Source organism: Athene cunicularia, assembly GCF_003259725.1.
Source record: "Athene cunicularia isolate RWA chromosome 1 unlocalized genomic scaffold, athCun1 chr1_part1, whole genome shotgun sequence".
Taxonomy (NCBI): Eukaryota; Metazoa; Chordata; class Aves; order Strigiformes; family Strigidae; genus Athene; species Athene cunicularia.
The window spans coordinates 11,667,389-11,686,171 of NW_020799091.1; positions in this window are offsets into that span (position 1 = coordinate 11,667,389).

The window sequence follows — 18,783 nt, forward strand, 5'->3', positions numbered from 1 at the left end:
ACCCACCACTGGCCAAGGCTGAGCCATCAGGGACGGAGGTAGAGCCTCTGGGATAACATGTTCAAGAAAGGGAAAAAACCTGTGGAGGAGCAATTGTAGCTGGAGATGGGAGTGAGAAGTGAGAAAAACAACTCTACATCCACCAAGCTCAGTGAAGGGGGAGGAGGAGATGATCCAGGCACTGGAGCAGAGATTCCCCTGCAGCCTGTGGTGCAGACCATGGTGAGGCAGGCTGTGTCCCTGAAGCCCATGAAGGTCCTCATTTGAGCAGATCTCCACCTACAGCCTATGGAGGACCCCATGCTGGAGCAGGGGAGTGCCTGAAGAAGGCCATGACCCTGTGGGAAGACCATGCTGGAGCAGGGTCCTGGCAGGACCTGTGGACCAGTGGAAGAGACCCTCACTGGAGCAGTTCTTGAAGAACTGTAGCTTGTGGGAAGGACTTATGTTGGAGAAGTTTGTAAATGACTGTCTCCCATGGGAGGGACCCCACACTGGAGCAGAAGAAGAGTGTGAGGAGTCCTCCCCCTGAGGAGGAAGGAGCGGCAGAGACAATATGTGATGAACTGCCTACAACCCCCATTCTCCATTCCCTGTACCACTGGGGGGAGGAGTTAGAGAAAATCGGGAGTGAAGTTGAGTTCAGGAAGAAGGGCGGAGTGGGGGGAACTTCTTTTAAGATTTAGTTTTAATTTTCTCATTATTCAGCTCTGGTTCTGAGTGCTGATATATTAAACTAATTTCTCCAAGTTGAGACTGTTTTGCCCATGACGGTAATTAGTGAGTGATCTCCCTGTTCTTAACCCATAAGGCTTTTGTTATATTTTCTCTCCCCTGTCCAGCTGCGTAGGGGAGTGATAGAATAGCTTTGGTGGGCACTAGGCATCCAGTCGAGGTCAACACACCACACAGTCATAAACCTTGAAGCAGTTTTTCAGTGGTCTGCTATCTGCACCAGAAGTTTTTGCCTGTCTCTATAAGGTATGTAATGTCTTTGTTAGGTTGTTTTTAGAAAGATACTGATGGCACCAGGCCTGGAAAGGGCACCAGCATGATGATACTAGTATGCTCAATCCATCCGTCCTAATTGCTGCCCTAAGAAAAGGTGTTCCCATTCCTTTCCCTGTCCTGACAACAGAAACAGGCTGGACACAGTAAGTATAAGCAGAACAACTCCTTTCTTTCTGCCTTCATCTGTACCTTTCTCTATATCAGTTCCATTCCAAAAAAATCAGTGAGGACCTAGGTACCTTTGAGACCTGTTTTTGTTACATCCATGTTCAAATCTGGTATTACTGAGGTGTGTTCCTGGTCCTGCAATTTCTACTCTTGTTACTAACTTGTTATTAAATTACTTGATGATTTAATAGTAATTTGATAGTGAAACTTATAGAAAAATGAATTAAAATATAAGAGTGATCTTCATATAAGGCAAATGTTTACCTTTGCATGTTGCACATTTATCCAGAAACCAATGCTACTATGGAACCCCCCGTACAGCTGTGTATCAAGGCTGAAGGATTGGTCAATAATCACCCACTAGGTTCATTTAGGAGCTTAGATAATTAGGTTTGAGACTAAAGATAATTTTGAAGTAGTCATAGAGATGTCTAAACAGAAATAGTTTATTACCTAAAATATATTGTAAGGAATGTACAGAGGTATCAGAATTTAGAATTAATGAGAACTGGGGAAAGTCAACTGTAACAACTTGTAGGGCCGTGCCAAGAAACAGTGAAACTAGGTAAAAGGTAATTCTGGCACTGACTCATAGGCCACCGACCCATATTAGACCCCAGACCCATTTCTAGACATTTCTGGGTTCTACTGCACAGAATTGGAAATAGGAGGAGAGTAGGTTAATGATTTCTAGGAGATAGTATGTTTATGTATGAATACTTAATGAATATGTATGAGTAAATGCTATATAAGATGTATTATTTTAGTCCTTGGTGTGCGTTGTTGATGAGAGCACTCCTGCACCCAGCCATCAATAAAGAAGTGTCTGCTTATCTGCATCAAATTGGTGTCGATAAACTCCTTTATCTTGATTTTCGGTAACACTCTCCAAGAACTCCCCAACACCCCCACCCATTATCTGTGAAGTTTGGTCATTTGTCATATAGATCTCCCTTAACCACCTGTGAAACCAGGCATCTTTCATTGAGCTATCCTTAATCTTTACTAGCTTCTTCACTGTTGTCACATCCTGGAATTTCTTGTGTCATGGCCAGTAGTTTCTTACATCCTGTCCAGCTAGCTTAACCTCTGTCCCAGTTAGCAACATAGTCATTTGCCTGCAGCCCTAAAATTCTGAAGAAAAATTAAGGATTACAAAATTTCTGTTTGAAATTAAAATTCTAAAATATTTTTGCATGATTTTTATATACTATAAGTAGGTATATGGTTGGCTAAACAGCAGTAATGAAAACTTATCACATAGTGAAATGTTACCCTATCATGCCAGAAGTGTCTGAAAACATCACTGAAGCTGTAGAGTATACAATCTAATTACATAAGTGTGTATCTTATGTGTTTAAGGGGTTTTGGGCCTAGGTGGAAGAATGGGACTGGCTATTGGACAAATTACAGGACCATAACATCTAAGAGATAATGTAGATGCTCTGATGTCAGAAAATGAGTTTTTAGGAGTGTTGAGTATCAGGGGAGAGCACTGCTCAATAGATTTGTGTGCCTAGGAGAAAGAAACAACAGAAAAAGTGTATGGAGCAACAACAGCAAGAAAATCCAAGACATCTATAAATAAATGCTCATAGCATGAATTTGGGCTGAAGCTGAGAGAGGGCTTTTGTAAAAAGGAACAGCTTTTTGCTGTTTAAGGAACTCCTTTTTACTGCTAGCAAGAGAAGGTGATTTTACTAACTGAGTCCAACTGTATTTGGGGGAACAGGGCCATTTATGCTTTCTTGCATACTTGCAAATTTGCAACCAAGAAAAAAATCTAAGACCATCATGACTGGGATTTTTTTTAATTTTATTTTCATGATGGAAATTGTGCAGAGGATCCATATTCCTCATGGCTGCTTCAGTGAAAATAGTGCATACTATTGCTTAGATAGAGTGCTGAACTAAAATATTAGGCTCTATTAGATGAGCTAATTTATTGATCTGCACTAATGTTAGCTAACTTTTCTCCTTGTTTTATAAGAATAATTATTGATTACTAAATGACTTTAATTTCAGTAAACAGCACAGAGAGTGAGTTAAATTGAGTTATCAATAATTAATTGTAAAAGTTAGCAGATGTTTACATTGATCTTTGGCGGGAGCTTAAATTCAGAAATTTGAAATGCTTCTGGATGTAGTTTCTTCCAAGATGGTCATCATGATTATGTTATTAGATTCACTAGCAATTTTAGAGATAATAATTTAGCTCATTATATCTGGCACTATCCTTTCTTTCTGTTGCTGTCTTGTGATTAGCACTATAGTCTAATGACAACTTTGAGCTTAGTTTATAATCACCTGCAAACTGCTGGCTTGCAGGTTATCACTTGAAGATCATGGTCTCCTTGTCATTTCAAGTCCAAAGTGATCATAAACATACCAAGGTTATATATTCCTAATAGGTGAAAAACAATTATTCTTCGGTAATTGCAAGATGGAACTATTTAAATCCTTTGGGTAATTTATATACATAAATTAGGGAAGATTAGTCTTACATCTTTGAGAGATTCCTTTGTCGTTTTGGGGGTTGTTTTTGAAACCAGTTCTCCTGAGCTCCTGTCTTCACCAGGGGTCAGTTCTTCCTTGCAAGTGAGGCAGAGTGGGAAAAATATCTATGACTTGGCTTCCCTTGTTCCTTGTACAATGTCAGACTGAGTTCATTGACATTTTAAATACAGTGGAATGATTTTGCTTGGGTAAGAGACAGGCCTGTACTCTTTTCTGCCTCTGCTGCTGCAAGGAGTCTTTGGCAGGGGAGCAGAAAAGGCAGCTGAGAGCTGTGTGAGTGCTCACACATGAAAAACACAAAAGGTCATCTGTCAATGTCCAGCAGACACATATGAAGACTTATCTTCTCTCGGGAAGGTATATGCCATAACAACAGGACTTTCTCTCATGTTTATTATGTGCAGCAGGTTGCAGAGTACCAGATATTATAAGTGGTAAAACTCAGCTGATCTCTTGGCTCCCCTTTAGTTAAAGACATCAACAGAGTTGGGACTTCTGCCTCTGCATCAGTGTTCCTCAGGAGATGAAAAGATTTGATGAATAGTAGGTATGCCAAAAGGGGAATGTTTCATTTTGGAAATGCTGAAATTCTCCAACTACTAGTTCAAACTGGAATCACCAGCAATAATTAGAAATGAAGAAGTTGATGACAATGAGGACTCCTCAACTACCACTCTGAACTCTATTACTCCAATGGAAAAGATCTTTCAGTACCCCTTTCCTCTGGTGTTCATAGCTCTTTGTCCACTTCCTAAGCTAAGCAACTTCTGCACCCGGGGAATCACAGAAATCCCTGGAAGCAGAGTTAATGTGTTGTATCAGCAGAGTGTTGGACAGTGTAATGCCAAAGAACTCACTGTAGTATCTCACACTGATTTTGGGTCAAGAACAGGAAAATCAGGACTTTACAGATTTTTGTGATACACAAAAGATATGTTATTTCATGCCATAAACTAGATTCTTGAATTCTCAGAGCATCCTAGTAGTATTTCTTTACACCAGAGGGAGCAGGTTGTTGTAATGAATAGCTTTCTGCTTCCATAAGCTCAGTGTAATTCTTTTACGTTGCTCAGCTAAGCAGTTATTTATGATGTTTTTAATAGGGACTTAGTAAAAAAAAGAGGAATAAAAAATAACGGGAAGAGAAATTTTAACCTGAGTGAATTCAGCTCAAATATCATGAAGATATCTGTCATTAAAAACAAACAGACAAACAATAACAACAAAAAAAAACAGGCAAGAACTCTCCCAGATAAAAAAAAAAAAAAAAAAAGGACTTAAAAAGAAGAAAATTGAAGCTTAAAATTTCCAGCATATTTACAGTGTTGCAATTTACATGAAGCTCTGCAGCACGTGCTTTGTTCCAAATCCATTACATTCACTCAAACACATTTTGTAACTGACAAGCCAATGACACAAGTAACAAAATCACTGATGTCTCTTTTCTCCAAATTATTAAGAAATTTCTCTGTCAAATCTGGTTCATTAAATTTTCTTGTTTGAATTCTTACTGTGATGATTAAAGTGGCTGGATGTGGAGTCCCACACCTCATATTTTTTTTTTTTTTTTTTTTTTTTTTTTCCCTTGTCGCATCAGCATATATCTTTATCTTAATCATCTTTAAAAATGGTGAAGTTCACAGTTCTTCCCTTTACTTCTGAATTGCATTTATCTTGTGATTTGCCTTGGAATTGTTTCCAGAAGGGACTATAGAGCCCCTGCCTTCTGCAGACAATAAAAATAGCAAGCATTGATACCATTTGATATCCAAGATCTACAAAAATAATAGTTTAACTGGGTCCATACTTTCTAGCTCCTCATCAAACATAACAGGACTACTGAAATACACAGGAAACAAATAACAAAAACGAGTGGGGTTTTGTACAGCAATAGCATTCCTAATTGGCATCACAGCAAGGCATTCAGAAACCTCATCAGTAACAGAACCGCAGGCTTAGTCTAGTGGAGAAAACAAGATAAGAGGACAAGGTGCCTAAATCTGTGCCCGGACTAGTTCCTAATTCCCAGTAGTTCCAGAAGGGGATAATTTTCCCCAACCTTTCTCTCTCTTCCTCTCCTTAATTCCTTCTACTTGACAAAATCACTTTAATAGTGAAATATAAGGTATGAATGCAAGAAGCAATTCACATTTTCTTCAGAGGATTTAATTATTACTTCTCATATTATAGTTTTACCTATATATTCCACTCTAAAACTAATTGAAATAATGGAATTTTCCATCTACTTCACTAGATTCTAAGCCCATAAAACTTAAAATTAATCTTGCATCTTTTAAAGTCATTTCAAGCTATATGTCAGGTCATGAGTTAAGACAAGAAGCAATCACACTTTATAACATTAGAACTCTATTCTGTAATTACATAGTTATTTCAGTTTATGTAATTATACTGTATCAAACTAATTACTGATGTTTCTTATAGCAGAGAGGTTAGTCCCATTTGCTGAACTGCTTTTAAATATCTTTCATATTCCTACCAATCCATTTTAAACGTAGTTACATGATGCAGTTATTTACATTGCAACTGCAGTCTTTTATGTACAGAACTCTGCAGTTATGCTGATGTATTATTAATTACCTGGACGAGAATAGATAACTACCCCAATGTATACACTACACCAGTCTTAAAAGCCAGCTATCAAGTAACTCTAATACTTTCAGTAACTAATACAATGCTTATCTACCACATCTTAACTTCAGGTCTAGATAAATTCAATAGATTTCATTATAGAGAAGGGTTCTGTTCAGCAAGACAAAGGGTGGCAGTTTTTGGCCACACATAGATAGAAGCTGAATACCTGTGTAATACCAAAGCAAATTCAATAGGATAATGGAACAAAAAACTTGTCACCACAGCTCAAAAACTCTCCTGCTGATCTTAGGGTGTAGACATGCAAAAATACAAAATGGCTTCTTTTTATGTGTTTTTTTAGTTACCAATGGATAAAACTTGCCTGAGGATGCTTTATCCAACTTGTGTTGTACAGACCAAAGTATAATGGCAGGTGTAGACTGCTGAATCCACCTTCAGTGAAGTCTGGGTCACAGTCTTCCTTCAAAGTGTTTCAAAAAGGGATGGTAGCTTATGGACACTCTGTAATGATACATATCAACAATATATTTCGGATGAAATAAGCATATTGGTTTTTTTTTTTTTTTTGTTTTTGTTTTTTTTTTTTTTCCTTAAAACTCTAAACGTGTACTTTCAAGGCACAACCTAAAAGTGAATGAGACTTGAACTCTTCTTCTTTCTCATGTCTCAGATTTAATGATGAGCACTATTACTGATCCAGCAGTGTACAGCCAGATCAGCGATTCTGTATACCCGATACCAGTGTTATTAAATGCCAGTGTTGTATTTCACTACCTGTGGTATTAGTTTTGTGTACATCACTATACCCCTAAATCTTCATGGTAAGCAGATATAGCTCTTACCCCCCAAGGCTCAGGATGTTCCTGCCTTACAGCCCGCCCGCCTCTGTCCAGAAATGGGGCAAAGGTCCACTGCCTGTCCTGTCCTCCCTGCCCAACAGCACTGAGGGGGAGGAACTGAAGGCAAGTCACATCCCCATCTCTCTGCTCCCAGCAAATTGCTGAAGCAGAGAAGCATTGTTTCAGATGTACTGGCAGCAGGGATCTGAGTTTCAGGAACTCCTCTAGGAGTAGGTACCAGTCCCCAGGGCAAATAAGAACATCTTGCTGCTCTTACATGTGCTCCCACTTGTACTGTCTTGATATTTCAGTGATTCTTCACCATAACACTTAATAGTGTTGTGCCACCTGGGGGGGTATGATGGTACATTCTGGTATTGTTATCATGAAGGACTCATCGTCACGCACAGTGCTATGCAGACTATTTGCATGGCTATAGACACCATGCAACCTACAAAAAGTTCTGCAGCAGTGGGATCCAGAGGTCTGTGTGAGGTGTTCAGGGCACTGGATGATGTACAGGGAGAGTCAGGAGCTACTGAGGAGGACTTACAGAACATTTTTATAACAGAATAAATTGAAATGACTGAAATCTTCTAGTTAGTCCATGGATTGAAGACTCACCATTTTTAGCTACCTTCATTGAGTGGGCAACAAACTCATCAGAATATTTGGGCTGAGGGGTGCAACATCTTCAACCATCATAAAATGGGGAGGGTCCACGTGTCTTTACTTATTTACAGACAGAAACCAAACAGAACTGGGTAGTCCAAATGGCAAGGTGTTTAGATTGGATGATAACAGTAGTTCATTTATAAACAAAGAAATATAAGCTAAAATAAAAAAAGTTTCCATTGTAATTTTCAGGTCAGCTGAAATAGTCCAAAACATCAGAATCTCATGCAAAGTTTGGAGCTACTGAAAAAGACCTGCAGGTGGCTTACAGAGTTGAAGTGAAGATTTGATTAATCACCTAACTTTTTGATTGTTTATCAAAAACCCTGTGAAGCTTTCAAGGTTCACTCATGTCTAAGGAGAGTTCTCCCAGCAGGTTTGTATCTCTGTGGTGGGTTGGCCCTGTCTGGATGCCAGGTACCCACCAAAGCTGCTCTATCACTCCTTTTCCTCAACTGGACAGAAGCAAAAAATATAATGAAAGACTCGTGTGTTGAGATGAGGACAGGGAGAGATCACTCAGCAATTACTATCATGGGCAAAACACTTGAGGAAATTAGTTTAATTTATTACCAATCAAAATCAGAGTAGGATAATGAGACAATAAAATCTTAAAACACGACTCTCTTCTTCCTAGGCTCAGCTTTGCTCCTTATTTCTCTACCTCCTGCCCCTGAGTGACGCAAGGGGACAGGGAATGGGTGCTGTAGTCAGTTCATCACACATTGACACCTCTTCCTCCTCAGTGGGAGGACTCCTCACATTCTTACCCTACTCCAGCATGGGGTACTTCCCACAGGAGACAGTCCTCCATGAACTTCTTAATGTATGTCCTTCCCATGGGCTGCAATTCTTCGTGAACCAGAGTGGGACCCACATGGAGTCACAAGTCCTGCCAGCAAACCTGCTCCAGCGTGGGCTCCCCACGGGGTCACAGCCTCCTTCGGGCACCCACCTGCTCCGGTGTGGGCTCCTCCCCGGGCTGCAGGTGGGTCTCTGCTCACTGTGGAGCTCCATGGGTGCCGGGCACAGCTGCCTCCCCATGGGCTGCCCCACGGGCTGCAGGGGAACCTCTGCTCTGGGCCTGAAGCACCTCCTGCCCCTCCTCCTGCACTGACCTGGGGGCTGCAGAACTGTTTTTCTCACGTGTTCTCCCTCCTATCTCTCTCTCTGGTTGCTTTTGTACAGCAGTTTTTCACCCCTTCTTCAATATGTTATCCCAGAGGTGCTACCACCACTGCTGATGTGCTCGGCCTTGGCCAGCGGTGGGTCTGTCTTGGAGCCGTCTGGCATTGGCTATACCGGACATGGAGGAAGCTTCTAGCAGCTTCTTACGGAAGCCACCCCTGTAGCTTCTACCACTATCGAAACCTTACCATGCAAACCCAATACCAAAAAGATCGATATTTAAGACAGAGGTCAAATGAAAACATTAAAGAGTATAATTATAGCCTACCATGTGTTCTTTAAATATATATATTTTCTCATTTAATTGACAATGGAAATTATTGGTGCAGTATAATTTTAAGGAAAAACAACATAATGTTCTGTCAAGCTGAGTATGTTCACACAATAGGCTTAACTTTGATTAGGCATGATAGCTGTGGTTGTCAGGAACTTGCTCTCTTGTTCAAGTTATACTTTAACATTTTCTGAACCTCCTACTAGAGTCAAAATTAAATTTACAGTCTTGACATTTTCCACTGCCTTTAAATATCCCTATGACTAGCTATTCAAACATTTTCCTAGTTTCATTGTTCCCTCCTGTTTCTGAAGTTAGAAATGATCTTCAGTTTGTAGTTCTGAAATAAAGCAAGGGATAATTTGAAGGGGGAAAAAAAGAAAATGTGTGATTATGACATGAAAATAACTTTTCAACTTTAGTGGGCTGGTATACTAAGATGAAATCTAAAATAGATCATTATCTGTAAGATGCTGAGCTCATTCCATGAAATTCTGGCAAACTTCTACTTTCTTAATTCCAAACAGCCAGAGGTGTGGAGTCACAAACTTGAGGACTGAGTCTCAAACAAAGTAGAAAATACAAGTCAGTAAATCTGGTACCATTACAAGGAATTGTAAAAGCCAATATGTTATTCAATAAATATAAAGCATAATTCTGTTGTCATTAGATATATGGTATAATACACTGACATTAAAGCATGAGTGTTTGTATGGACTAGTGGTAATGGAGTGCAAGGAAACAGCTGTCATGCGGAGGATCACATTTGTCATATGGCAACAGCAGATGACAAAAAACTTCCCAGAAAATGTGGTAATATACAGACAGAGCCTTTAGACATGACATGTAATTGAGAGCCATTAATGCAGCAGTAGTAGTCTTTGTAGTCCATGACTGCAAAGAGAACCGAATCTGTAAAGCCTTATCATTGCCAACAATTTTTGAGTGTTAGCAACAGCATCTTCTTGATGTCCAAAGAACTGAGATGAAAAGACTGCAATGCTTTAATGGCATTCACACTCTTTGAATATTAATTACTTTCTTAAACACCCTAACCTATTATTTTTAACCTTTATCTAATTTAAATCTATTCTTTGAGATTACATCAATCAATTTTCTAAATAAGAGTCTGGGTTTTGGCCTCAGATGAGCATACGATAGAAGAGCGTATAAATGACTAGTAAGATAGGTAAGTGTAATAACACAAAAAGGACTAAGCAAGTTTAAATGAGACATTTCTCACTACTACCACCACAAAAAAAACCCACCTTCATGTTGATTATATATATTAATTTAATCTTGCTTTCTCCCATATTTGAGGAAGAAGATAAGGGTCTTTATAGTGAAGTATTTTTTCATTAGAAAGAGTTTGGGGCATTACAGTACTCTGACCTAGAAATACCACAATTACATCATTAAAAAAAATCAATATTCACAAAATATAAATAGAAATATTTCTACAGCTCTAGACAAGAACATTTTCTTCAGTCAGTGAGGAAGGGTAAGTTTGTGTGTATATGGATGTGCACATAAAAAATGTTAGCCAGATCTTCCATTTTTCATGCAAAGCCCGAGGGAAGTGAGAGATGGTGATTCCCCTTAATTTACAAAGAGCATTTCGCTTCCATGAGTATGAAAACCTGCAGAGTTTGCCATGTCTTGGTTCTTACAGCCACACAGAGAGAAGCTGATGAACAAATGATACCCTCCTCTTTTTACTTTACCATTCTGTCAACATCAATCTGCTGAGAAAAATTCCCTGTCTATGACTTTGGGTCAACTTTATGTGTCTGCTCTCCTCCTTCTCATTTAGCACAGCCCTAGCAGCAGCTATCTTTCTCTGAGTCTTCCTGTGATAAAACTAGATAAAGTTACTGTGATGTGAATCACATCACTGGGAAAACTGCATCTGGAAATCGAGCCTCCTGTGGGGGACTGAGCAATAGGGTCAGAGCAGGTAGATCCGTGTCCCTTGGAAAACTGTTTGATTCTCCGTAGCTTTCCCCCACACACCTTATTACTTAGTGCAAGTTGCGTAAAGTGTTTTGTCTTCAGAATATTCATATTACCATCCATTTTTAAAAGAATAGCTAACATAACAAAGTGAGGAAGAAATAAAAAGGCAAGATAAAAAACATGACAACAAGCCATCTTTGGCTGGCATAATTTGTTGTAAGATCATTAAGTCTACAAATGAATAATGTGATTTTGATATTTATGCCAGCTGGGTATCAGACATCCATGTCTTCTCTTTAATACTCATAATGTGATTAGTAAATCTTTTTCATAACTCTCAAACACAAATAAAATGGAGAAGTTCCAGCAGTATGCTCTTGTTGCAATGTGCTTAAAGATGTTCTTGTAATGTATAAGTTACCATGGTGATGGCTTTCTTAATGAACAGGGGATGAAATTGCTTCATAAAACATATATATTTTTAGACTGTAGACTGCAGGTGATTTGTTGTACCCATAGTGTATGAACCAGTGTTTATACTTAATGGTATGTATGTCTGTTTAGTGTATTATACCAGGCTGCTGGTGTATGATCAAAGTTCTCATTGTGGCAGCAGATGCTGATTGAAAGATAATTAAATTCTTTTCCTGCACCAGAGCCTTCCACTTTGATACAGAAAATGTAGGAACAGTTGGGTCCAGCCAACATGCTACAAGCAGAGAGGCTACATGCAGACTCCTTCAGTCCTGAAGGCAATATTTCTGTGTTTTCATGGCACCACACTGAAGATAATAAATTCCCTCTCTCAGGAGAGTCACAGCCATCACAGATATCTCAGCAAGGAATAAGAAATGCCTGAGGCATATCTGTGTCTTTGGCTCAATCACTAAGAGGGAATGGCACTTAAGGGAAGAGCCAGCTTGCCTCACTGCTGTCTAAAGGACCTGAAAACCTCCACAGTCATCCTGGAACTTCAATAAGAATCAAAACTCTCTAGCTGAGGACCACTGTGCAGGCACAATATACTTCCGGTTCTCCTGTGTGTTCCCTATTCCAGTTTATAATTCCTGCCCTCTCATACTCCAAGGAGAGGCTCAGTGCTAGTGAGACTGCCGCTACACTTAGTGCAAGAGGGAAATGTTATCCAGAAACATTTTTAGGAAAGTTATAAAGTACCTCAAGGTAAGAGTCTCCCCTGCCCAGAAGCATCCTGTTCTGGAGAACTAGGACAATTATATTCTGATTTATGCAATCCAGTGTCTCTCACTTTTTTTTTTTCCCTTCTTTTTTTTTTTTTTTTTTTTTTTTTTCTCCCCAGATTTGAATAAAACCATATGTGATAACTTAGGTCCTACATACACATTATAGCTGAAAACTTAAGTAATTTGTCAAAGATGTCACAAAGGCAGGGTTTGAACAGAGATTATAGTGCTACTCAGTTCTCTGGAAAAACATTGAGAAAGTGATAGAATTCTGCGGGAGAGCTGAGCACGCACACGACCAATGTGATCAAGCAATGCCCGTTTATTACAACTAAGAAAGCCCTTCTATAATGTTCTCCTGCACACGTGAGTAACATGCAGTGCAAGTCCTCAAGATTGGACAGTTAACTTAGCCCGCGCTTTAAACCTTCTTATGATTGGATAAAAAGTGCCACATCAGCCTTGCCAGGTTCCCAGCCTTGTGGAACTTCTTCTTCTGTCCCAACCCCTTCCGGGGGTTGTTTGTCTCGTCGAGTTTCTCCCCCCTCATTCAGAGTTACGTCCTTATCACATTCTTGCTCAGGCTGAGGCTCTTATCAGTCTTGTTCTCACACAGGATTGCTCACATGTCCATTCTCTCACAGAAAGTCCTCTAGAATCCCAACAGAATTCCATGTGTAAATAGTGACAAGTCAAATATTTTGAGATACAACTGAAAAAAAAACCCCTTGTGTTAAGTAATATTACATAGGGAAATTCTAGGCTTTTTTCATTAATAGAGCAGATACAGAACACTTGAATCATTTCCACCGTCATTTGAAACAGAGGTGTTGCAAAAGGAGAAATGTTGCAAAGGATGTAAGTACACCTTTCTTACTTTAGCATAACATTACTATTTACGCTAGAGCTTAAAGTAATATTTAACATCTAAACAGCATTTAGCATTTAAACAGCCTTTATCACCTATAGACTTCCAAGTACTTTTCTATACATATGATTTGATAGGTTTCTTGAAGGTGTCAGAGATTGATTTTTTTCTGGATCCCTGACCACAGTTTCATACATTACGCTATTGACAGACTAGGAAATTAATCCAGTGTATGTGCCTTGTGCAATACACAAGGGAAAACATTTTCATATCACATATATTTCCCTCACTCAACCACACAATTCTTCTCCTTTTTCTTGCTTCTTTGCTCTAACTCCATCCACTTTGTCCAGAAATCTTGTACTTCTTTTTTTTTTTAAAAAAAGAAGACAAGTTTTGAAAGAGTTTTCCTGAAAGTTATACATGATATATTTATCCAGAACATTGTTTCATAGTGTACAAGAAGTTGCATTCAAAGTATGCATGTAGGAAAGCACCTTTAAAAGGTTTCTTATTATAAAATAAATGTACATCTTCTGAGTTTTGAAAAGGTAAAGTAGAACTTTAAAAATATAATAAGATAATGATAGTCATAATGATAGATACAGCAAGAATTTCTATGGGTTTTTTCTTCCAAAATACATGGCATCTTCAAGAATTTAAATTGCTTAGCAGCTCTGAAAGGTGTGACTGTCATAATGAGGTTAGAGGGAGTTGCCTAGTCCTGTAGCATAGTATCTGAACACTTTCCCCCAGAATTTTTTCCTCTCCTCTGTAGTCCTTCTAAGATATGCTTTGGCTGTCCTGCATTGGTGACACTCACAGCAGAACAACTACTTTAGTGGCTTATGGACATCTCAGTTCCAGGCAGTAATAAACTCCCAAGCAGAAGCATTTGCAGAAGACAGCTAAGGATGGAAAACTGGTCTAATGCATTCCACATAGCACCCCTCAAAAACCCTCAAAATTTGAATTAAAATCATACTTTCTCCTTGAATCAATTTGCCAGATGATGGTGGTGCTATTTTATTGTTATTTTGGTAGAAGTTAGATTCTATGGAAACACATTTTCATTGTAACTCTGTATCTAGTGATCCATATATTATAAATTTTTGTAATATATTTACTGTCCAGTGGCATAAAGTTTTCCATGTTTTCATTTTAAAGCCCATATTCGGTTCCTTATAATTTTGCCAGACTTGGAGCAAAGGAACTAAGAATCTTCTCTGGGATTTATGTATGTATTGCATACACGACTTCTGAGGAATCTGGCTGATGTCATTGCAAGGATACTCCCCATTATCTTTGGAATGCAGCAATTTGGGGAACAAGGGTGTTCTTGAGCAGTGGCAGAAAGCAATTGCCACTCCTATCTTCAAGAAGGGCAAGGAGTAGGATCAGAAAAACTACAGGCTGGTCAGCTTCATCTTGATCTCTGGAAAGGTGGTGAAGAAAAACCTCCTGGAAGCCTTTCCCAAGCATATTAAGCAGAACAAGATGAGTAGGAATAGTCAGAGTGGATTTTCAAAGGAGAGATTATGCCTGACCAACCCAACAACCTTCTATGAAGAGGTGACTGGTGAGATGAATGAAGACCAATAGATGTTTTTTGTCTTGGTTTAAGCAAGACTTTCAACATTGTGTTCCATAACATCCTCATAGACAAGATGATGATGCATGAACTATATAAGGACAGTGAAATGGATTAGAAAACTGGTTGAAAAACTGGGCTCAAAAGGTTGTGATCAGTGGCGCAAAGTCCAGCTGGATACCAGCCATTAATGGTGTATGACAGGGGATGATACTGGGACTGATACTTTTTAACATCTTCATGAACAACCTGAATGATGGGACAGTCTATCCTCAGGAAGTACACAGATGATATAAAACTGGGAATAGTCGCTGATACACCAGATGGATGTGCTGCCATTCAGAGCATCCTCAGCAGACTGGAGAAATGGACCAACAGGAACCTCATGAAGTTCATTCAGTACAGGGAAGTACCAACTCCTGCCCCTGTGGGGGAATAACCCGAGGAAGTATAGGCTGGGAGCTGACTGGATGGGAAGCAGCTTGGAGAAGAGGACCAGAAGGTCCTGTTTGACACCAAATTGACCATAAGACAACAATGAGAATTTTCAGTAAAGAAGAACCTAGATGACCCTCCTTTGAGCAGGGATTTGAAGTAGATAATTTCTAGAAGTTCCATCATACATTAGCTGTTCTGTGACTGGGAAAATGGGAATGCTTTCTTGTCCAAGAGAGGAGCTTGCAGAGGACTTCCCAATACCCAAAGGTGAAGATGAACATTCACAGGGTAGCTGCAAGTGAGTAGAAGAGCTGAAAAGGTAGACACTGCATTCTTACTGTAGTCTGTAATACTGTCTACACAGTACTGCCTACTGACGTGAATGCAGAGTGCTTATAGTCTGGATCTTGCTCTCTGTCTTTCCTAAGGGAACACTAGCTATCTGTTCCACTTTTCCTTGCTGCAGACGCACGCAAAGTTGACGCACCTGATACTTTTACCATTTGCACTGTAAAATCACTCAGATTTTTTGATGGGAACTGTGTAGCCTTGTACACATTAGAGATATCTCAAATTTCCCAATGTCCTTTCACGATGACGGAGTTTAATGTTTCTTCCCAAAATAGCTTCCTTACTAAATTTCTTACTTCCTGCAAATGTGGTTTCCTTAATTCTTATAACCTTATCCTTATGTACAGCTAAAAACAAACAGTTCTTGAATTATTTAAGCTAAAAACATATTGGCTCCTAATGCTCTAATCAAATTAAACAAGATCAAGTTAAGCAGTGATCGAATCAGCTGGTCCTGTTATCTGTGTAGCCAAATAAAATTTTGAGTATCTACTCAGGCAGGTATTTTTTAGCCATGGGTGAGTACTTCTGTTAAAAACTTTGAAAAGCACATTCACTGCTGTCTCTTTTAACGATTTTGTTGTGGGTAGTCATTTACTATATAAAATAATTATTATTTCTACAGCTGTTGAATCAAGTGATTACTAGAGAACCTCTCTTTCTTAAAATGAACAAGTAATCTGCTAACCTTTTTAAAAAAAAATACAAAAACCTAAACAGTATGAACATCTGCAGAATATCTATCTGGTCAGTGAGAGGAAGGAAAAAAGGAAGAAAAGAACTTTTAATATTCTTAAGCTTCATGTTTTTAGAAAAATAACTTTATGATTCTAGAGGTTTTGTTTTCTTACATAGCAAGCACTTGAGATTAACAAAGTACAATTCCAAGAAACCAGTAAATGAAAAAAAAAAAAAAAAAAGAGATATTGAGAAACCAATTAGGTCATTTCTCTATAGATTTTTTTCTTTCTACAAATCGAGATTGATTGAATTGAGATTGAATTGCAGGGAGGCATACTGAACAATGCTGCAGACAGAACACATTATAAAGTACACAGGGTGCACTGTGATTCCTGACATGCTTTCATTACCTCTATGGACAGATAAATTAAGCAGTGATTTTTCTCTTCCAGATCTGATTTCTTATATCCCTCTGGTCTTCCATGTAGACCAGTACACATGCTCTTTATTAAAATTGTTCATCCTTATGGTATAGACAAAATAAAAAACCCAGGACTATATTTGACTTTCAGGTGATTTAATATATTACAAATATTTAGATTTCATAACATAAAGAATATCTTTATTGGATACAGACATTTTTGGTTCTTCATTCAATGAGGATACATTTGGTCTATATATTAATGAAATACTATAAAAATACTAAATAATGTGCTACCACTATGATATAGGAATACTAGTAGTGTAACATAAATTATTGTAATATTATAAATTCTTCTAAAATTTTCTGTTTGTTAATTTTTGACAGAAGACATATAATTCGAATGTTTAAAAAAATCACCTGGATCATATGAAAATCTGTCCATGTCAATTATCAGACTATCATATAACTCCCCTTTCCATTGGTGTTTATTTGATCTTTGTTCTTGAATGTCCAGCATCTCATGAGCATTACTGTAGATTTTTCACATGCTGGTAAAACTAAAGCCTTTAGACATATTCCTATAGCTATTTGAATACCTGCAGGAAATATCTGTCTTAAGAACTCAGAAAGCTATCTTTTAAAGGAAGGAAAAAAAAAAAAAAAAAAAAAAGGGGGCCAGCTTTAGAGCCTTTAGGCATTCCCTGTCTGCAGGCACTCTGTGCTTTGAATTTGTTCCTGATATTAACCTCTTATTCTATAAACATCTCTTGTCTTAAAAGAGGAAAATTAGAATTTTCGTATAAATCCAGGAGCTCCACTGTCAAAGGAGTCTTAGCTCTTACTTTGAAATTGGTCTACAGAAAAAAAAATCTTTTCTACTAAGCACCTAAATCCAACTGGCCTGAAGGAAACTTAATTTTTCAATAGGAGCAAAATGGCAAATCGGGAACATTACTGAAAATGCTCATCTTAATCTAGTTGCAAACTCTGTGATCCTTCACAATAAACAATCACAGTTTGGGAACTAAATCAAAAAAGTGTTATAAAAATTGACCATAAGGGACTTAAGGAAATAAATTTTTCTTTACAGCAAATGAGTATCCTAAGAATAAGAAATAAACCTGATTATTGAAATGGGAGGCATACAGAATGGCTCATGAGAAAATGCTCTTCTTTAAATACAGCTGCATTGGGTTGACATCAGGATGAAGAACTAACTTCTAACTGTAGATACCTACACATTGGATCCACATGTGATGGTATCTTGTCTCTCCTCACTGTCCCCCAGACTGTTCCCTCACTGTAGGCATCTCCTTTCATCTGGGACACTAGAACATCCAGAACATCGGAAAATGTGTCTCAGGACCTAGAGGAGCCCTTTGCCTTCCGGAATGGCATCTAAGGGCCAGGGAGATACTAGAGGGTATTTCAAATGGCACTACATGTCTACGAATATGCAGCTGATCCAGACCCCTTAAATGCTATTACTCTGAAGCCCGTTTAATTTTCTGAGGACACTTCCTTTGGTTATGGTGGGAAAGCAGATGTCCAGACCATAAGCAGAAACAGCACTCAGACATATAAAACTGTGTCTAAGAATTTAGAACTGAATGTCACCTTTGACAGACACTTATGTTGGTATTCTTTATTTGCAAGAACATTGACTAGATGGCAGAGGGGTGCTTGCAAAATTTCCTATGAAAACCAGTTCTTATCTTCCTCTCTCTAATTATGAGAAACCTTGAGTGAATCAGTAAGAACTTTTTGTCGTTATTAAATTTTTATATGTATTTTAGATGCATGTTTTTTCTACAGTTATTTCATTGAAAAAACAAATAAAAGTTTAATGATTTAACTGATTTTTTTTTTTTTTACCATATTGTTGTCCCAAGCAACAAAAGTAAAATAATTAATAAACATACGCCTTGTTTGTTTTGGAACTGTGGTGTTAGGTTTTTTAATGTGTGCATATGCATATACATATGTA